The 15,716-nt window shown below is 37.2% G+C and overlaps 1 protein-coding gene across 1 annotated transcript in view; it reads left to right on the top strand.

Moving 5' to 3' along the window:
• Nucleotides 1-14,482, top strand: part of LOC110839567 (uncharacterized) — a 72,789-nt gene extending 58,307 nt beyond the window's left edge. Inside the window, exon 3 of the transcript XR_015532510.1 lies at nucleotides 14,432-14,482. The gene's annotated coding sequence lies outside the window, so the exon portion shown is untranslated. The remainder of the gene's footprint in view (nucleotides 1-14,431) is intronic.
• Nucleotides 14,483-15,716: the final 1,234 nt, after the last annotated feature.

The following is a 15,716-nucleotide window of genomic DNA, read 5'->3' as shown; positions in this document are numbered from 1 at the left end:
CTTCCATTTGGTGACACGTGGAGATGATATTTTGTATCGGGGGAGGCATTAATTCATTCCAATAAGCGCTTTCTCTCCGTGCCGCCCGTATCTCACTCGGGCACAAACGAAACTGTTTTAGTCCCTTTCATTTCAGTTATCTGGCAGAATTGGAAAAGGTCACAGTACAACAACCGCGCTAAGGTTGGGGGGGGGGGGGGAGAGAATATTTCTTTTGTTTCTTGGTAAATACCCAGAAATTTTATCAACTGGTGCGCAGAAAGAAATGTAAGTGCATCTTTCCACTATGGGAAACGGCTTTTTCACAGTTCTAACGCGCATGGATCTGCTGCATGGCGCGTTTGTTGAAAGAACAATATCAAAGAATATTTAGCCAAAATTTGTCCTTGTTTTGTCGCTACATTGCAGTATTATTTTAGAACTAATGTTATAACAATTTAATATGTTCAAATACTTGAAAAAGACAAAGAGATATATTTTATTAACTCAAATAAGAAAAAGAGATGAATTCATCGCCCTGATGACGGAGGAAGTATGACCTCTGAAATGTTGGTAAACATCTACCAGACTACACGGCGCAACAACCCAGAAGACAGAAATCTTCATACTCATCGTCCTGATGATGGAGGCAGTATGACCTCTGAAACGTTAATAATCATCTACCAGACTACACGGCGCAACAACCCAGAAGACAGAAATCTTCATACTCATCGCCCTGATGACGGAGGCAGTATGACCTCTGAAACGTTGGTAAACATCGACCAGACTACACGGCGCAACAACCCAGAAGACAGAAATCTTCATACTCATCGCCCTGATGACGGAAGCAGTAGGACCCGTGAAACGTTGGTAAACATCGACCAGACTACACGGCGCAACAACCCAGAAGACAGAAATCTTCATCGCCCTGATGATGGAGGCACTATGATCTCTAAAACATTGGTTAACATCGACCAGACTACACGGCGCAACAACCCAGAAGACAGGAATCTTCATACTCATCGCCCTGATGATGGAGGCAGTATGACCTCTGAAACGTTGTTAAACATCTACCAGACTACACAGCGCAACAACCCGGAAGACAGAAGTCTTCATACTTACCTCTGTGAAAACCTCAAATCTTACATACAACTCTTACTAACATTTAGTACAGAAATGTCTTTCCATGCCGTATGTAAATACTATGGTCTAATATACTTTTTAAAAATTTTGGTTTGTTCTTATGTACTTTTTGAACGATATGCATATCAGCTTTTCCTTTATTTTGAGAAACTCTAGGCGGATTTTGATAAAATTTGGTATATGAATTATGCCACTGGATGCCCCGCACACACAATTTTGGTTTCTTACACAGGTAACAGCAGCATGGCGATATACACAAACTTCTGAGGTGTAACACTAGTGTCATATTGTATTATTGTATAAGCCTAGTGCCTGAAATGGATACAATTTTGTTTCGGTAGACGTGATTTATTTTTGTAACACGTAATGAAACATGGCTGCCGCATGGAACTTCATTAAGTTTATTACAGAACAGGCAGATACATGAATGGATTGGATGGATACATGCTCCACTTTATTCGGTTAATTATGTTTCTGCACCTCAAGATTTGAAGAATAGGATGAAATTATTTGCTATTGTTGCTTTGAGCTTCAACTCAAAGTAAAGAAAATGTAAAGTGGTAACATTTGTCAGGTTAATGAAGCGTCCATTCTGAAGACAGTGCAAGACGAATGCTGCCAGATGTCTCTCAAAAGTGCACTATATATTTCTCTATGATTTTCACACAAAGAAACTCAGAAAGGTTCTGTTTTTAGAAACAAGGCCATCTGATGTAACGTCAGCAGAAATGTACATCTAGGCACGCTGAAACAAAGACATGCAAATTGGCATTGGAACAAATAGTAGTCGTTGACTTGCACTTATTTTTTAAGAACAGTCCGGAAGAGAAACCAGAAAACGTGACCTTCACTTGGTGCCTGCTGCCTGCAGTAACTTTTCTCAATTCCTCCATGCGAATGCCCGAGACAGTACGTTCAGATAGGACACGCACTTCTAAGCCTTTATCTGTTTACGATTTGTGATATTGCCATGTCACTCGACACCATATAAAGCAAGGACATGCAGCCTCATTAGTTGACAAACTGTCTCAAAATAATTAATAATCAATAAACGTTTATTATGATAATTTATTTCTATATATTGACCTTCTAACTTAACAGCTACAAGACCTTACACGTACATAATGTAAATATAGGGCATAATAATGTTGAAGGTAGCAGAAATGGTAATTATCGATTAATCGATTAAAAATATTTATGTTAACATTAAGCCTATTACATATCTCATTGACAGGTAAGGGTAGCGAACAGGAGGATATTTGCTTGTGTTAAAACGAAGTTTAAACTATAAAGAATTTTTGTCCCATAAGTTTTTATTTGAAACTATAATACCAGAGGTCCTTGCTGCGCCCATCATCAGGGATGATGGAGACAGCAAGGACGTGTGAAACGTCGGTAAATTTCTACCAGACTACACGGCGCAATATCCCAGAAGGCAGCCATCTTCACACTCGTCGCCGTGAAAACCTCAAATCCCACAAACGAGTTTCTCTTACGTTACAGAAAGAAGGTAGCGATCTATAAAGAACAAAACAAGAAGAGTGGTATTATACCACCAGCATGAGAACGTGTCAAGGGTACGAACGGCTCAGATTTTGTGAGGATTTAATCAATAGTATGGCGACGCATTCGTGCCCGGATGTGTTTTCCGTCTTTCCTGGTTTATGAAACAATAACGTTCGTGTATGATTTGCTATGCTGTCTGAAATTTTCTTAGTTTTCCAAAGTCCTTTCTGTAAAATTTCTGAATTAGGCTACTATCGCTTCCTTTCGCACTCACTCTGTTTCGTTAGCCATTAGCCATCTTACCATTCGACGCTATATACTGAACTACTAACTATCTTAAAAACGTACCGCACACACACACACACACAAAAAGAATTTCTCATCACTGTTAAAACCAGAGTGAAGTTCAATCACTAATTTTGTCCATTGGCTCGCCTGGCTTCAAGTAAACTATTCACTATCAAATTCAGTTGATTTCCAGTTCATCAGTGGTGGAGGGAGTTTCGTATCGGTGGAAGAATCGATTTGTATCAGCAGTTAATGAACTCGAAGGCCCTCGAGATGACTGCGGTTGTATGTTGTCAATGGTGTTGCGTCGATATATTGTTCAGAATGTATTGGTCACCAGCAAAACCTTAAATGAGTTTCAATACGTTTTAATCATGGTATTTCCATATTCTGTATATAATTACTATTCTCTAACCTCGACAGTAGGAGGTCTCCTTGGCCCGATGTGCATTTACAGCAATATAAATGTCTTTTTACCCAGTCAGAAATAGTAATTACACACGCACGCGATTTCCAAACTAATGTACTTTACTTTATTCTTGACTGGGTAGAAATATAGATTTATAGTGCAGTAAACAAACATCAGGCCAACGAGATACCTCCTGCTGTCGAGGTCGATGCTTGTACGTAGAATCCTACTTAAACTACCGGTATTGATCTCTGTGGCTTTGTGCTTAATCGTAAGAAGTTTTTTGTTCACATTTTACCTGTTTAAATTCAAATCCTTTGTCATTATTACTTGATACAGGTATCGTATTAGTAAATCCACCTGGTGAATATATTTGGAGCTTGTAATTAGTAATAAATGGATAATTGTTGATATAACATTTATTTGTAAATAGGGTGTGGATCAGAATGTCCCACATACAGAAGAATAACATTTAAAATAATGAATTGAATAAAAATTTCCTTGGATATTATCCATCGTCTAGTAAATATAAAACGTAAAACGACGTTTCGGAGATGGGACTCTATCTCCGTCTTCAGGTTCCTGCACAGTTGGGCCCACTAGATAGAGCTAATCCCTATCTCCGGAGATTAGCTCTATCTAGTGGGCCCAACTGTGCAGGAACCTGAAGACGGAGATAGAGTCCCATCTCCGAAACGTCGTTTTACGTTTTATATTTACTAGACGATGGATAATATCCAAGGAAATTTTTATTCAATTGACTCTTCACCATCGTCAAGAAGTTTTAGATTTGATTTAAAATAATGATTATAAATTCTACACTAAAATAGTGTATGGGACAATGAGGAAGATTTTGAAGTTGTTGTTGAAGTAACAGAAAAGGATTACAAATGGTAATTCTTATGTATTTATGTTAAATAAATTAATGGATGAAAGAATCGAATATAACTTGGAACTCTACGTAGTGTTAATACATGTAGAAAAGGCTTTTAATGAAGTAGATATAACTGCTTTATGAAATACATCATAAGAAGGGAATTCAAGAAGCATTTGATTAAAGGAATGCAAGATGTTTAAAGGAGCTTTAATTATCTTGGAAAGGAAACACTATAGCGAAATTATTACGGACCCGGCTATAAGACAAAGATGCAATGCTTTGTCAGGCCTTTGTAAAACAGCAAAAAGTATGGACGACATTCTGAGCAAACTGAAGATAAAAATTAATGTTTGAATAAGAATAAATGAATATATTGTGAATAGTTATTATATTGGTATAATCAGATGATCGTATATTAATGAATTGTATTTCATAGTAAAGATTATAATTTTAAAATTAAGAATAGCGAGGTTAGGATTTTCAGGGTAAAATAGCCAACACGAACAATTATTTTACTATATGATACAGTTTTAGAACTCGTTTCACTACTACTTTAACTACTTAGGATGTGATGCGTCGGTTGCATATGGTAATTCAAATATTACAATTTATAAATATCAATCAATATTAGAAATACCGTCAAATAAAATTTAAGAAGAAAGACACAGTTAAAGTTAGTAGTATTTTAGAAGTACGTACTTTGTTGCGTGTTAGTACATTTGGGGTTTAACGACTACGAAAGCCGGTAAGATGAGGTTCTTAAGAGGTTCAAAGATTTTCTCGGTTAAATAGGATTGGAAATGAAATTAAAGAAATTAAATCTTAAAAGATATTTGGATAGAACATGTACACAATGTCAGAAGAAAACATTAATTAAACATCTTCTTTATTATTATTCGCGATAAGGGATATGCATCAGTCGTGCTCGAAAAAGGTGAAATATCTTAGCTTGACCTTGAATCTCAGACATGACACTGTCTGAGCGGAGAATTGACTCGACCTTAAAGCCGTGACGTCGTGCTGAATGCTGTCCTGAAAAAGTTACCGCTCACTTTAAATGTTCCCACTAAACACTAAGTTATCTATAAAGTATGAAATTCTAAGATAAAACGAAAAGCAGGAAACGAGAAAGATAATAGAGAACTGAAAGTTAACTAATGTTACTATACCGCCTGCGCCTGCTCAGGTGAATAATACTGTTTAAAGGCCGAGTCAATTCTCCGCTCAGACAGACCATATCTTTACCTTGTAAGACACAATCAGCTGAGATCCATTACATAATTTTTTTTCTCTAATTTTCAGTTACATCCTCTCAAACTATTGTTCTCATTACTTTCTGTTCTCACATCTTCGATAGAGTGACACTAATTACATTTATTTACTAAATCAAATGAAATCAAGTTACGAAGCCGATGACAAGTGAAGCATTCAGAGTGGCGGGTCGAAAAGCTGGAGAGGGTGCATTAATTGCAAGTGAAACAGCAATATCCACACGGAAATGAAGTAGTTTCGTTAAATAACGAAAACCAATTATTTCAGTGTCATATTGGATTAGGCATGTTTTGGAATTGATAATGACGTCACGTCCGCTACACGGGCACGTGATTCATGTGAAATTGTTTGTAACGCGATCGGCCGCTCAGTGAATCGTAAATTGTACTTCATAATAGCCGATACATAATTCATAGATACTATCTGTTAACTTCCTAACACAGATTTATGTAATAGCAGTAAATGCCGGCCGATAAATTGTAGGGGATTTAAAAACTAGTGTGTGAAATGTAATTCCTTACTTTTTGGGCTGAATGTATGTTCCAATTGTTTACAAACATTGAGTTTAGATAATTGCGATAAACTCTCGGACGATGCGGTCCTCAAACGTGGCTCTTTTGGTGAATCCGCGTTGAAAGAACTTAATATTATATAGGATTAATGGGGATGCGGACACGCGGCCGTGGGAAGTGAAAGTAATTAAACAAAATACCGTAAAATTACTGTATAATATAATAAAGTATCAACTAGAAAATTAAGTATTGCAGTAAAATATCAATGGTATTGACCTGGAGGGACTGAGGACGTTCACGATAAAACGTAGTAAAAATAGGCTGTCTGCTAGCCAAGATTTGGACCTGGGGCCTCCGTGTCGAGAACTAGGAGTGTAAAGGTACAATTTGGCTGCACGCGACAGAGACAAGCGACCGAGGCAGGCGACAGAGACGGGAGACGGACACATCGCAGCTTGTCGCCACACACTTTTGAGGTGACGACCGAGACATGCGGCAAAGTGTTTGTTTTCTTTGTTTTGTTGAGACATACGTGCACATATTCTGTGAAAAATGAGTACACAAATGCTTCTAAAAAGGTTACTCGAAGAATAAGAAGAAGATGATGTGTTGCTGTGTTATTTGTTGCGAAAGAAACAAAGAAAACCTACGAGTTCAATATTCAAAGCCAGACGTGAAGAAGGATCTTTCTGTCTGTTAATAAAGAATCATTTATCATTTTCTGCTACTAATTCTACCAATTGCTCATCTTGGTCACCAGTAAATGTAATTTCTGCCTTTATTTTACTCAACAACACACGTGCTGCCTGAGCCCGTCGCGAGACACTACTGGTCCGAGAGCGGTCTCCTGTGCTTTGTCTCTGTCTCGCGCTCGTAATTGTACTTCATACGATTGTACAGAGAGCAGACAGGAAGCGACCAGTCTCGGTCTCATAACTCTGTCGCCTGCCTCGGTCGCTTGTCTCTGTCGCCTGTCTTTGTCTCGCGCTCGTAATTGTACTTCATACGATTGTACAGAGAGCAGACAGGAAGCGACCAGTCTCGGTCTCGTAACTCTGTCGCCTGCCTCGGTCGCTTGTCGCGTGCAGCCAATTGTACCTTTACCATTCGACCGCGACGTTCGGTAAAACGGAAGTGGAGCTGCTTGCGTGCTATCGCCCTGAAGATGTACAGAGAAAGCGCCTCTGAAATTTCTGTAAACTTCTACCAGACTACATGTTGTAATTACCATAAAGACAGCCATCTTCTCAGTCGCCGCGCAAATTATTTTCGTGATGAGTCGTTTTTAAAACAGTCGATTAAGTTCGATTGGGCGTCATGAAAAGTTGAGGGGATAGGAGTTAAAATTTATATGTATCAAAATCGGCTTCAGTCTTTTTTTTTTCTTTTTTCTTTTTTTTCCCAAGTACAATACTTTTTTTTTTCCAAAATCCATCAAATAGTTTCTTAGATAAATTTTGTGTCTGGAGTGACTGAAAGACAAGTAGACAGACACACACACGCACACACGAGCTTTTTATTTTATTTTTTTGTTATTTTTATAATATTTGTTAGAAGAACGTATGAACGTCTTGTGTTCTAACATCATTTGAACGAGGAGAGACCTGTATTTTGTGGCGGAGGATAGGGGTATAGACAAACGAGGTGTGTACTGAAGCGAAATGAGGTCAGGAGATCCATATTAGTACTCCCTTAATCATAGGCTATAGGTTCATTCACCTGTTTGGTGGTGTGTGATGTGGAAACCCGTAGCTTCACATCCAACACCCGTACCTGCTAGTACATCGCTGTACTAAGGTTATGTTAGTTATCCTTAGTGCATCCTTTCTCTGTGTCGATCGAACAGTTTTAAAAGAAAAAATTGTTCACAGTGTCACGTTTATAGTGTATAGTACAGTGTATATATATATATATATATATATATATATATCTGTGTGTGTGTGTGTGTTCGTGTTTGTTTGCGTTTAATATGAAAATGCCTATAACAGAAGAAAGTAACTTTCTGAAAGTAAATAGAATAAATAAAAATAATTATTTTGAATTTAGCTGAGGATTAAATTTTACAATTTTTTTTATAGAATCCAATGCTCTATGACTTATCGATCGTCTCTCTAATCCCAGGCTTCACATCGTACCAAACGTTCTGTAAATCTGTTTTTTGTGTGTCTTAAATATGTTACCTCGATATAGGATTTGAGACTTTCGTGGCGAGTACAATCAATAAAATCATCTCGGGCAATCAGCCGTATTAACTGGTTACCGTAGTAAACCGACGTTTCGGGAATAAACTCTGGCGACTTCCGAGGATCCAGTCACATCAGAACCTTGAAGATTGGGACAGAGTTTGTTCCGTCGGTTTACTACGGTAACCAGTTAATGAGACTGATTGCCCGAGAAGATTTTATTGATATTATCTCGACATCTGCTTGGCACAGCTACGGAAAATCATGACACATGTAATTCAGGATAGCCAGCCAGTTTCCTAGCCGAGGTTCAAGCCGACCATGTCCAATACAAATGAGACAGCTTAACACAGTTGCAAATAATTTACTTAGTTACTGTACGGATCTCTCAATTTGCTGGATACTGCAATTTTGGGAGTTCGTATCCAACATTCGAAAGTCGTTTTCTTGTATAGAAAGTGAAAGTGGCAGGTTTCTTTGAGTTCCCAGCAGATGTCTCTGTTGACGACAAAGGTTCGGGGCTTATTGATCCCCCAGACAAAATGCAAGCCCCGCCGCTGGTTTTAGGCCCGGGGCAGGCGTGTTTATTAGATCCTGGTCCAAATTTCGGCAAAAAGGACACACATGGGCCGTAATGAATTGTGTAATATCTCCTGAAAACTGTACCTTATAATTTATTCATTACATAATTTACTTTATCATGATTTTTAAGAATAATTTGACAAATTATTTTGACATTACTGTTTCTTTGTTATGTTCAATTAATTGAGATCTGGGAAACGCGATTCAAATTATATCTTTGATAACTAAATAATTTTTTAGAGCTCTCAAAACAAACTAATATCATAATCAGCGTTAACCAGACATGCGTGTAAGAATGCAGAAAGAAATTTTACACTAACTGAATCTTAATTCACTGGTAAATTATTCCCTCTAAAAATGTCGGGAAAACCTAAATTAGTAAACACACACAGTCATTAATATTAATAATATTCTATGGGATTAGGATACCTTAACAGCTTTACCATGGCAATGGTTACAACATACCTTTCAGAAATTTTATTCCATAAGGCTCAAAATTGCTTAACAGTAAATGATTGTCAGCCAGCCATCGTGTATTATGTGTGGTCTAGCGGTTAGAACGCTGGCCTTGTAATCCTGGGGTCTCGGGTTCGATTCCCGGTGATGCTCAGATTTATAACTTGTGTTGGGCAAGGCCGTGGTCTAGGCAACACGGAGTTTTCCTCCGGGGGCTTCCCCGGTTTCTCCGTGGCATCCCATTCACACACAGAAGAAGGTAATGGCAAACCACTTCTGGATCATCTGCCAAGAACGTATATGAACAGGTCCCAGTCCGAGAAAAGGATGGAAGGATCCTGTTCATATGGACTCAGACAGAACACTAATAAAAAAGATGTACCTTAAAACCTTCAAAAGCAGCTGGCTCTAGATAAAACAATAATATATATTCAACCTAACTGAATTAATCTTTTTATAGTGAGACTAATTAAGGGACTCGACATAAAATGTGTGTGCCGTTATGTGAATGTTATCTTTACCATATAAAATTAGCGAAATTCTATAACACATATGATTCTCAGATAACTTACGAACCTAAACGGAGACAAAAACATAGCTTTATAACATTAAAAATCTTTATCTCTGTAGGTAGGGACGCAGTAATAATACGTAAACTTAACAGAGTAATTACTTTACCAAAGATATTTCGCTCCATCCTTGGAATGTTTACTGCATCAAAAAATATTAAGTACCACGTAACAGTCATTCATACTTCATAGTACCTAAATGTATTAGTCACACGTACAGCGTTCTACCTGAAAATTATGTTGCTGTCAGTGATAGTAACATTTGTATTATATCGCGATGAAAATTAATACGTAAGTTACATTCTTGAAAAATTATGAGACGAGCTGTTTCAACCCCGCAACTTCGTACCAATATCGTTCTGCTTGTGTTTGCTTACTCACTTTAAATAATAATTCTACAAGAAATTTAATGGATTTATTGGAAGAATAATAAATCGATTTACAACTTATTCTTCTTTCAGATCCATAATTTTGCAATTTCTTAAGCATACATGAATAATTCAGAAACACGTTTTCAACTATGAACACGTTATACTTCGCAACAACATTTGTTAAAGTGAATTTTGGCCTTATGGGCTGTGACGTCATTTATTCTTGTAGGTGGTTAATACATTTTCTGAAAAAAAAATATCGCTTCCACATCCTTAGAGAAATTCTATCACAATTCAGAATTTTACCGCCGTAAAAACGTCAAATATTGATTAAGTGGTTAATATCTTAATTTTTGTGGGCATATAGCATGAGAATATAATATATTTACAGTGGAAATTGATTTTTATACACAGGCATACTTCATATAGACACTATAATTGTTGCAGTCTCAACAAGAATAAGAATTTTTAGATAAGTACCTATGCTATATGGATCACAAAAGAATACATATACAGTCAATTTTCGTAAGGACCGGTCTCCTGAATCCGTAATCACAAACAAATGTGTCATGGCTGTTAATGCATCGTGGTTATTGCATTGGGTTCAAATCTCGCATCGATTTAATTCCTACACGTTTCTAAGAAGGATTTGAGGTTCTCATGTCTGCCTCCATCATCAGGGCTCTGATGGTGGAGGCAGCAAGGACCTCTGAAACGTCGGTAAACTTCTACCAGACGGCGCAACAACCCAGAAGACAGAAATCTTCAACCATTCAACTGTTATCTTCAACGCATTTCAGACTGTTCGGATCTGAAATATGATTCCCAGAATTGAGGGTAACTCTAGGGAAATCTGGGATAAACGCTTCCAGAGACATAAATTACACGGTCCTGGTTCAATATATTAATATTCTAACTCTCCCATTGTTTAAGGTTTTCAGAAATAAACAAAGGGTTTTGGGAAGGATTTATGGCGTCTATTTCCCTGGAAACGCTTCAGACTGCACGGCGATGCTAACGCGTCTATAAATTTATAATATTGTTTTGGAATGAATTTCTGCGCCTACATACTTTTCGCTGTAACAGATTGTGACTACGTTAAATTTGTCTATTATATAAAATTTCACATCATTTGCTTCAATGATTCATAAGTTTTCACTATCAAACAGAATGCTATAAGTGAATTTATTGCTATGAAATATACATTCGCATAGCTAGAATGTTTTTAAATTACATGTTCTTACTCAGAATTTCAGACATCCTACTACTCAACTACAGGCGTTGAAGTAGCACTAATTGATTTAAAATCACAAATATGGTGGCGTGATCTTCATACCAGATTGTATCAAAATCCGTGAATTGGTTCCAAGTTTTTTATAGGCGGACTGACACGCGAACACGATGCTACTATAAACTTATACAGTAAAACCCCTCTAGTTGGACACCCTATATCCTGGACACCCCTCTATATTGGACACTTTTAATTGGAACCGGCGAATATCCTATAATTTTACATGTCCACAACACTCTATATCTTGGACACCCCTCTATCCTGGAACTTGAACACCCCTTTTGTTGCAAGTTGGACAGGTTCATGCACTTAGCTTCAATGCTTTTATGGGAAACATTTACAGTTAGTATTTTGTTATTTTAAATTTCTGACTGATGAATGCCTTCTACCTGAGGATTAGCTTATAATTGAGGGTGTGAGACTTTGAACCCATCATTGGAATGCAGTGAAAGTGTATATTTATTCTTTTGTTGAACCCTTCACTGGACTACAGTAGTATTGCTGGTACAGTTCTAACTTTGTCAGTACTGTGCTTGCAGCTGAGTTAGCTTGCAACAGTGTTAACAGAAATTGGATTTTTCTTTTTGCGATGGGGAAACGAAAATTGGTGGAATTAACTCTGGAAAAGAAGAAAGAAGTTTTGGATCTTCTGAAGATAGGAGAAAGTTGCAGGAAGCTGGCAGAGAAATACGGCATCTCAAAATCTACTGTTTCCAACATCAACAGCAACAGAGCCGCAATTACCGATGCGTGGGAAAAGAATTGTAATGCAGACAGAAAAAGACTACGAAAAACACCTCATGATGAACTAAATGACAAAGTGTTAGAGTTTTTCCGGTGTTGTCGTGCAAAGAACATTCCCATTAGTGGCACACTTTTACAGGAGAAGGCTAGAGAAATTGCAACTAGACTCCACACCGAAGATTTCTCGGCGAGCAATGGCTGGTTGGATCGTTTCCGTAAACGAAATAACATAAGTCTGCACGTCCTTTCTGGCGAATCAGCTTCTGCTGATCTTCAAGCTGCTGAAGATTGGAAACGCAAACTTCCAAGCCTTTTTTGGGATACGCAGAAGAGGACATTTTCAACGCGGATGAAACTGGATTATTCTACCGTCAACTTCCAACGCGATCCTTAATAGAAATGAGAGAGACATGTAAAGGAGGGAAGAAATCTAAGGAACGGATTACTGTTTTGCTATGTTGCAATTCGCGAGGAGAGAAATTAAAGCCATTAGTTATTGGAAATGATGCACGTCCTAGAGCTTTCAAAACGAACAATGTGAAATTGGACGACCTTCCCGTAATTTGGTGTCACAACAAGAAGGCTTGGATGACATCTAAAATTTTTTCTGAGTGGTTGAACGAGGTCAACCTTAAAATGAAGCGGGCTAATCGGAAGATATTATTGTTTGTCGACAACGCTACAAGCCACGTCAGTTCAAATCTCTCAAACGTCAGTATACAATTTCTGCCGCCAAATCTGACCAGCGAAGTGCAGCCACTAGATAAGGGCATTATTCAATCTGTGAAACTGCTCTACAGGAAGCAACTAATGCATTCACTAATCAATGCTGCAGATAAGTGCAAAGACGTGACCGAATTTTCAAGAAGCGTTACAGTCTTAGATGCCATTCGGTGGATTCATGGTGCCTGGGCAGAAGTTTCTCCTCAAACCATTGCAAAGTGTTTCCGACATGCAGGATTTATGGCAGATTCCATTGAGGATGAAGCGGAAGCGATGGAAGAAGACAGTTTTCATGAAGAAATAAACTGTCTTCCTGAGGAGTATCGCAACCAAATTCCTGATGTCCAAGCTCTTTCAACGTTCGACAACATTCTAGAGGTTCACGACGATGTTGCCGGAACAATCGATAATGTGCTAGATAAAGTGATGACTTCAAGTGACGATGTGTGTAAAGAATCTTCAGAGGAAGAAGAGTTATCTATGTACGAAGAACCACCTACACATCAGAGGGCTTTGCAATTGCATGGAAGAATTAGAACGGTATGCTTTCGCTCATAATCAACCAGCAATGGTTGAAACTTTATTCGGGTTGCGGCGAAAATTAGAAAGAGGATGGCAAATTCCAAGATAAAAGCAAAAAAGCAGTGTATTGTGACGGACTTTTTTACAAGAATTAAGTGATATCATATGTTGAGCTAATGCTGTAAGTACAATTAAAAAAATACATTCTGAACATTTAAAATTTCATTGAGGCTGGGGTGTAATGTGCAACCATGAGAGTGGGGTTCAAAAGATTATTAATACTATTGTCATTAATTCTTAATTCAAGCAAGCCTACAGTAGTTAGATTATGTAAAATAGAATACATTGTCGGTAAACGTAAGGTATTGGTGCCCTTCTTTGAGCTTATCCATGTAAGTTTAATTTAGTGAAAACAAAAGTTATGAAAATTTAATTTACCCCTTTGATTTTTCTTATCAATAATTTCCTTTTTGGGAAGGGCTCCATAATACTTCACAATTACCACATTGTCATTACACCACAATATGAAAGGATATTTTCCCCTTTCCCTCTATCCTGGACACCTCCTTAAGTTGGACACATTATCGTGGAACCGCAAGTGTCCAAGTTAGAGAGGTTTTACTGTATTTCCTTTTTAATTTATGATATTGGGCTTATTCTAGAAGTACATACAGCAAAGTGATTTCCTTTGCTTCTTATAAATTAAACAAAACTATAATTGATGTAGACAAATGGATATCAAAAACCAGACAATTGTTTTTATGGAATCATCAGTCCCAAAATGTATTTGATTTATACTCTAAAATCTTAATGTAATAGCAATTATGCCAGCTTTTCGGAAGCATCGTTAACTCTTAATGTTTGCTGTGTGTTAACGGCGTAAGGCTTTTTTTGAGAACGTTTGGTATGTTTCAAATTTTACTTTCAAATATATTATTTTGTTTCTATCTTCTTTATTCATATTCATTAATATTAATTTGTTCTTTAAATTATTCGCATTACAGGCCGATGTAAGAACATCAACAAAAACATTCACCAACAAAAACTTTACTTAAACAGGACGCCCATATGTAAAACAACTTCAAATATATAAAAATGGAATCTGAAAGTGAACATCACTATTAACTGATAAACAACTATATAAAAAAGTTGCATATAAGAAATTACGATTAAGTTTTAAGTTTATATAATTTTAATTTTTATACACCTGAAGATGGTTCATTTAAGAACCGAAACATGTCGTAAGAAAAAGATGTTCTAAATGTAAATCGAATGTTTCGATAAGGAACATCACATGATATTTTAATTATCTTAATTATCTTAATTTTAAATTTTAAATTGTGATTAGACGGACAAGAATAATTAATTAAACGTTTAAAGAATTTAAATGACCGCTACAGCAGATGCAAATTTTTGTGGTTCACAGTTTAAAGTGCGAATATATATAATAGCTGCTAGGTTATCGTTCTAACATCGCTTGATTAAACGGGTTCAGCTCTAGAACTCCCAGTTGTCTGACGGCATCGTACTTTGATTGGCGTCATTGGTGCATTACGTCGCAGAATACGAGTAATCGAGATGAAGACTGGTGACTGAGTGGTTTCCAGGTTCCACTTGATTTTATTGAGATATTGGGCTCCATTCTCCGTCTGGAGATCTAGAATCCATACTAGTTTTCTCTTTCGTATAAATTCTAAAATACCTTAAAGTAGATAAGGAATGTTTCTTTTCACATCCTTTCAAATTCACTACACAAAATCATTGTCCCATTATGCGTTCGTGGCATGTAGTTAAGTAAATCGTCATTAAATATGCAATTACGAAGTAAAAAGTGTGCAGAATATACGTTGACAGTCGTTAAAGTTACAACGATATGCTATTTTTTTTTAAAATGAGTTCTTGCCTAGACGCGTTCATCATCGTTGTATGACGTAGCATCGCACTGACGTTCGTCCATTGATTAGTCTCAAAACGTGGGCATCCTCGAGAATTACTTTAAGCTAATGAAAGGCATTTTATTATGTTAGTTGTAGGAGAGGAATTGGTCGTTTTCGTTAGGTAGGAAGATCTACCGATCGCAATAAAACTTTACTGTTTCACTGTGAGGACATCTTTAAAAGAAAACACGTTTCGTTCTGCTCTCAGTACAGTGGCATTCTAGTCTATTCGACAGTCATACATACAAATTTGCAATCAAAAGATTGTGGCTTCGCCGTGTTGTCTGGTAGAAATTTACCGACGTTTCAGATGTGCTTAATGCCTCCATCATCAGGGCGTTGAACTTACTCA

This window comes from Zootermopsis nevadensis, unplaced genomic scaffold, assembly GCF_977971745.1.
Source record: "Zootermopsis nevadensis isolate Lab colony 2312 unplaced genomic scaffold, Znev_1.0 Znev_ptg000003l, whole genome shotgun sequence".
NCBI lineage: Eukaryota > Metazoa > Arthropoda > Insecta > Blattodea > Termopsidae > Zootermopsis > Zootermopsis nevadensis.
The sequence above is the reverse complement of the archived record's forward strand: the minus strand, read 5'-3'. Positions and strand labels throughout refer to the sequence as shown.